The sequence below is a fragment of the Humulus lupulus genome, chromosome 2, assembly GCF_963169125.1.
Source record: "Humulus lupulus chromosome 2, drHumLupu1.1, whole genome shotgun sequence".
Taxonomy (NCBI): domain Eukaryota; kingdom Viridiplantae; phylum Streptophyta; class Magnoliopsida; order Rosales; family Cannabaceae; genus Humulus; species Humulus lupulus.
The window spans coordinates 109,628,777-109,635,428 of record NC_084794.1 but is presented as its reverse complement, the minus strand read 5'-3'; the positions used below and the strand labels follow the sequence as shown (position 1 = coordinate 109,635,428).

Sequence of the window (6,652 nt, the reverse complement as noted above, 5' to 3'; positions counted from 1 at the left end):
GTTCTTACCGTCAACACTTGGTTCCTCCAATTCACTAACACAAAAACACCTATCACTCGCTGAAGGATATTTCAAAGCTTTAAAAACATTAAAAATGACCTCATCACCTTTTACTCTAAGGGGTGTTTGTTTTGAGTAGTTGAGTTTCCTTGGAAAGTGTAGAGGAACTTAGGATGGAGGTAATATTAAATTCATGTGTACAAAAGGGTTCACTTTACCCTTAAAATACATGTGGGGCCAACACAAATTATTAACTTTACCCCCTTAAAATTTGAACCAAACATAGGAAGGGATTTAGATTCTCATTCCCACCTTTACTTTACCCCATACCAAACACCCCCTAAGCCTTAACTCTCCCTTCAGAACTTCTATCAATGCTTGCCCCATGGCCAAAAATGGTCGTCCCAATATAATAGGCACGTCCTCATCTTCCTCCATATCTAATACAATGAAATCCGTTGGGAAAATGAACTTATCTACCGTTACTAGAACGTCCTCTATAATACCTCTGGGATGTGTTAACCAATTGAAGAGTAACAATAGTGGGTGTAGCTTCCCCCAAACCAAGACTTTTAAATACAGACAGCGGCATGAAATTTATGCTTGCACTCAAACGACATAAAGCACTCTCACAATGAAATTTCCCAACGGTGCAAGGTATAGTAAAGTTGCCCGTATCTCGTAACTTTTGAGGAAGCTTCTTTTGAATAATTGCACTACACTCTTCAGTTAATGCAACAGTTTCATAATCATCCATTTTTCTTTTATTAGACAATATCTCCTTCATAAACTTCACACAGCTAGGCATTTGTTCTAGAGCCTCTACATAAGGAATGTTAATATGAAGTTTCTTAAATACCTCAAGGAATTTTGAGAATTGTTTGTCAAGATTAGCCTTTTGAAACCGTTGAGTATATGGAATCTTTGGTGTAGGCTCAGTGTATTTTTGTTTTTCTGTTTTTGGAAGGTGTTCAGTAACCTCCTCTTGTATTGGACTAGTAACTTATTGATCCTCTTTCTTCTCCCCCTTGCCATCCACTGTAGGTCCATCATACTTAGTCCCACTCTTCAAAGTGACAGCTTGACATTGTTCTTTAGGATTTACCTATGTGGAACTAGGCAACTTCCCTTGTTGTCTACTAGAAAACATTTGTGCCAATTGACCAATTTGTGTCTCCAAACTCCTGGTTGATGACCTTGTCTCTGTCATGAATTGATTTAATTGGTCTGGCTGAATTTTTTGTGGGTTCATTTGAGGATGTGGTGGTGGATGAGATGGGCGTGGATTTAGATCATAATATGGTCTAGAATGTAATCCATAAGTTGTTTGATGAGGGGGTTGTTGAGGTGGGTACTGTGGATATTGTGGTTGTAACCCTTGATTATTTTTTCCAAGACAAATTAGGGTGATTTTTCCAAGCAGGAGAATAGGAATTGGAGTAAGTGTTAGGTGCAGGTCTTGAAAAATTACCAATAACTTGTGCTTGTTCCAAGGGCATATTATTCACATTAGTTGAGCAACTAGCTGTGCTCGGGCATTGTTCATAAGCATATGGTCCCCCACAAATCTCACAACTCGCGACATTTTAAACTTGCATTGCTTGGCGGTGAGATTAGTCTGCTGCAATTGCTTGGTTAGAGATGCCACCTTAGCGGTCAATAACACAATTGGATCAACTTCTAAGACTCCTACTACTTTCTTGTTCACACGCCCAGTAGGCTAATTATAGTTATTCATAGCCATATCTTTAAATAATTCATATGCTTCCTTAGCACTTTTTCTCATAAACGCTCCTCCTGATGCTGCATCTATAATTGTCCTTGTATTACCCCCCAAACCATTGTAAAAAGTATGAACTAGCAGCCCCTTCTCTATTCCATGATGTGGGCATTTCCATTACAACTCTTTAAATCGTTCCCATGCATCATATAAAGACTCTCCATCCAGTTGATGGAAATTATTAATCTCTCCTCTTATTCTGGCGGACTTGGCAGGAGAAAAATATTTACCAAGGAATTTTTGAGCTAAATCTTCCCAAGTAAGTATAGAGTTGGCTTGTAAAGAATTCAACCAACTCTTAGCTTTGTCCCTTAGTGAAAATGGGAATAATCTCAATCTTACAACATCATTACTCGCCCTATTCATTTTGAATGTCGCGCATAGCTCTAGAAAGTTTGTAATAAGGATATTTGGGTCCTCCTTTGGTAACCCATCAAATTGTACACAGTTTTGCACCATCTGAATAATTGAGGGTTTTATCTCAAAATTATTTGCTTCAACAGTTGGAGGACGAATACCTAAATGTATCCTTGTAACAGTAGGGAATACATAGTTTCTTAATGGCTGATCAGCTTGAGCTGCATTACCCATATTTGCATTGTTGACAACATTATTTACGTTCTCAGCCATGGTGAAATCCAACTGTTTCTTTATCTTTCAATTCTTTCTGCACGTTCTCTCAATTTCAACATTTGTTGGTATGATTTCCTTTTGTCTACTTCCTTGCATAAACCAACAATTCCTGGAAAAAAAAAAATATAGCCTTGATCCAAATAAATGTAAAACAATAAAAATAAAAAATAAAAATATCAAATTAGAACAAATAACAATTCACTTTGATATTGGAAATTAAGTCCCCGACAACGGTGCCAAAAACTTGATCGCAAAATTATATATATGAAAGTTCACGTAATCGATCTACATAATATATATGATAAGTAGAGTATCGTTCCCACGAAGACTATCTTCCAAGTACCACTAATTGTTCGTTTAATTTCTATTTAGTAACCAAAGTTTAGACGAATTTATTTTTAAAATTATAAAGGAAAACTAAGAATAAGAATAACTAATTAAAAGATTTAAATCACTATTAAAAAGACCTATTGTGTTAATTTCATCAACTTGTCATTCTACTAATTTTATTAATCAATGCTAAATTTCTTTCTTCCTATTCTAATAGCAGGCTAACATAATTCGATTCCTATTCTTTTTCAAGACAAAAGATCTCAACCTATATGCAGGTTTTCTACATCTCTGTGATAAACTTAAACATATAGAAGACATTTAGCATGGAAACCTAATTACTACACAAGTCATACATGTACTTTCTTCCAATATGTAACCTATGTCTATATAATGATAGCAGATTCAATTCTCATCTTTCGAATTTTGAATCAAAATCATAAAATTAAGCAAATATTGATCAAGTATTTACTAGCATTAAACACACATTATATAGATTAGAATAGAGAAGAAAAATCAATAGAAATTAGATATAAATTCAAGAGACTAGATTAAACCCTAGATAAAAATTGGTTAGGTCATATCAACCATGACTAAATCAACAAAATAATAATTAAAGAACATCTCATTCATAAACGTAAAGAAGAAAGAAAAATATAAAAATGCAGAATTACTAGCCTAAGATCAAAAATTAGTCTCTAAAAAAGCAATTAAGAATTGACCTAATGACTTAATTAAACCATAATACAAATTTATAGCAAAAAAATTACATCAGCAGTATTTTTCATATTCGGGCCGCAACTTGGCCTTCTCTGGGTTGCGACCCGTGTCTATTTTGTTAGCCATTTCCTTCCGTGATAAATCTTCAAGCGCTGCGACTCATGCATCCTCAAGTCGCGATCCGTGTCCATATTTCCCCTTTTATGAGCCTCTGATTTCCTCTTGAGTCACGACTTGTAAGTCCAAGTCACGACACTAATTGCCTCCAGCTACCATGCGTCTCTGACTTCGCCTTGAGTCGCGAATTATAAGCCCAAGTCGTGGTTCTAATACCATTTTTTCTCAAACTACTTCTTTGAACCTGTCTCTTCATCCAAAACTGACTCTTAATCATCATTGGCATCATTTTGAGTCCACAAACCGCCAAAAGCATCATTTTCCACCATTTTCACTTCTTTTTACATTTTTCTCGTGATTAACCGCACCAACCTACAACAAAGACATACAAAAGTGTAATCTTGCACAAAACATACATAAAAGACTCAAGATTACCACAAAAATACATTCTAAAATGAAGTTATCACAAGTGGCGTAAGCCATATCACCTTTTATAAATGTTACAAGTGGGCTAGGTAGGATACTATCAATTACCATTCTCATTAATTGTAAAATATAAAATTGTACACATACTCATTTTATCTATATAATCGATTTGTTGGCTGTCATATAATTCTCTTAAGCAAGTAAAATTCTACTTTTTTACTTTCAAATGAATATGCACTAGCCAGGGTCTGAATAAACATGGAAATTTGTTGAGATAATTTAATAGAGGGGTCTTATTTTCTACCTCTAAAACATTAGGCATTATCCAAAATAATGGAATGCTGAAAATAAAAGTATTAACTATTCAAGGAAAAGTAATGTGGTGAGAACTTTAGTATTTGCAGTACATAATTTGTAGTTAATACTTTTATTTTCAGCAATCGTTATGAATGATACTTTTATTTTCTTGACATTGACTTACGCTTGTTAGCTTTATGGAAATTAAGCTAATAGTTATGAATGATTTCTGAATTATTTGTGCAACATCATTTTTTTTCTTTTATACAAATTGGCTTGATTGCAAGGCATATATAAGTAACATTTATATTTCTATGAGAGTAGGGTAGTTTGATAAATGATTGTATTTATTGCTCGTTATAATATGCACAGGGTATGTGGTTCTAAATTGTGATTTTCTTTGTTTGTATACTAGTTATTATAACAGACAATTAGGTTCTAGCTCTAGTTGTCTCATTCAGTTCATATATGTGTTTACTTCTAATGGAACAATTTACTTTTTACTTTGCTAATGGTTAAATGAATTTGTTTTCAATGTGTAGATATAACGAGATTGACTTTATTTGAAGCAAAAACAAGCATCATTTGTAGTTTTGGTCTTTATAATCAAATAATGTATTTTCTTAACTTTGTAGTGGATGGAATTCTAATTTTGTATAACTTTCTTGTAATATGATTTTGGAAGCCTAAACAAGACTAAATATTGTAATTCTATTTAAGTAATTAATAAACCTTTATTTTTATTATCTTCTTTGGCTCCAACAAAAAAAAGTGTTACATAAGCTTATATATACGATACTAATTAGATAAAAAATTTGCAAATTCTTCCAATAACGTTAAAAAAAGTCTAATCTTATAATTATAAGTATAAAATAGTGTTATTCAACATGTTAAATATAATACAGAAAATATGTTATTGCAGAGTATGCTCTAACATTACTTCATAAGTGGTCAAATATGTTATATAAACTATTACAAATAACATAAAAAAATACTTATTCATTTAGCAAAATAACCCAAAACAAATGGTATCGAAAACTATACAATAATACTTCTCTATAATTTTGGAAAAGTGTTATGCAAAGTGCTCCGACCTACGATAACACCGGTTTCCTTAACACATCAAAAAATGTTATGGTATGTAATTAATAATACTTTCATGGTCTTATTGAAAGTAGTTTTTCTTGTTAGTTTTATTTCTTAAAGATATGTAGTGTTAGTTTCAGATCAAAGAGTGTTCAAATGGAATTTGGTTGATCTTAGTGTTATTTATGATTATTTTTTAGGTTTATATCTAAGTTTCAATTGTTCTTTGGGTGGAAACTATTTTTTTTATATTAACCACAACAACAATGGCGTGTTGACGATGGTTGGGCTGTCTGATAACGTTGTTGGGGTGCAAGCACCGAACTAGGATTTTTGGGTTGTGTGTGTGTGGGGCTAGGTCAATGCCCTTGAATAGAAGCGTGAGGTTTGTACACCCCAACCCACCCCTTGTGTCGTGAAATATAGTTACCAGTGAAGGTGGTGGTGGTGGTGATGATGATGATCCTGGGATGTGGTTATATGATCGAGCATGTTTGGGCCATGCACGTGGAGTATGTGCATGGCTAGGGTTCCAAAAGGGTAATTGACTTAAGGCACGAGATTTTTTAGTTATGCCCGACTTTTGTATTTGAGGCTTGAGTTTAGTTTTTCAAAAGCTTAGAATATTTTAATTAGTACACTTAAGAATAGAATTTTTTAAGGGCTTAGAATAAGTGTTAGGACTCAGGATTTAGGCTTGAGGATTAGGATTTGGACTCGGGCCTTAGGAATATTTTTGGAGATTAATCCTTGGTTTGAGGATTTAAGTTTGGGAATTAATTATTTTTGGATAAATAATTAATTAAGTATTATCTTTGGAAATAGAAATTACTAAGAATTATCTTAAATTCTTATTGAGGGTAATTTGGTCATTTTTCTTTCAAAACAGATATTTTAGTAATTTTACTCTGGAGGCTCAGGTATGAGCTTAGGATTTCTTTAATTTCCGATGAACTTAGTAAGATTATAAACTAAGTTATGTGTTGTTTTGCTTTCAGTAGTTAGAGTGATCGATCAATCATAAGAAGATTGCATAAGGACTCAAGGTAAAGAAGTCTGCACTATGAGTAACTTAAGATAAGTGAAATGTACCTGTTTTGCATTTTGTGGATGTTGCTAGTTGTGGATATTAGGATTGTATACGTAATTATATAATATGAATGCATGCTTTGGGAATGAGTGTTGCTAGTTGTGGACATTAGGATTGTATATGTGATTATATGATATGGAATGCGATGTTGTAGATATATTTATTGTTTTTTC

At 33.2% G+C, this 6,652-nt stretch overlaps 1 non-coding gene across 1 annotated transcript; it reads left to right on the top strand.

The window, feature by feature from the left end:
- The first annotated feature begins 1,874 nt into the window (after positions 1-1,874).
- LOC133820555 (small nucleolar RNA R71) lies at positions 1,875-1,981 on the top strand. Its single transcript, XR_009886961.1, has one exon. It is a non-coding gene; the product is annotated as a small nucleolar RNA R71 (small nucleolar RNA).
- The last annotated feature ends 4,671 nt before the right edge of the window (positions 1,982-6,652 follow it).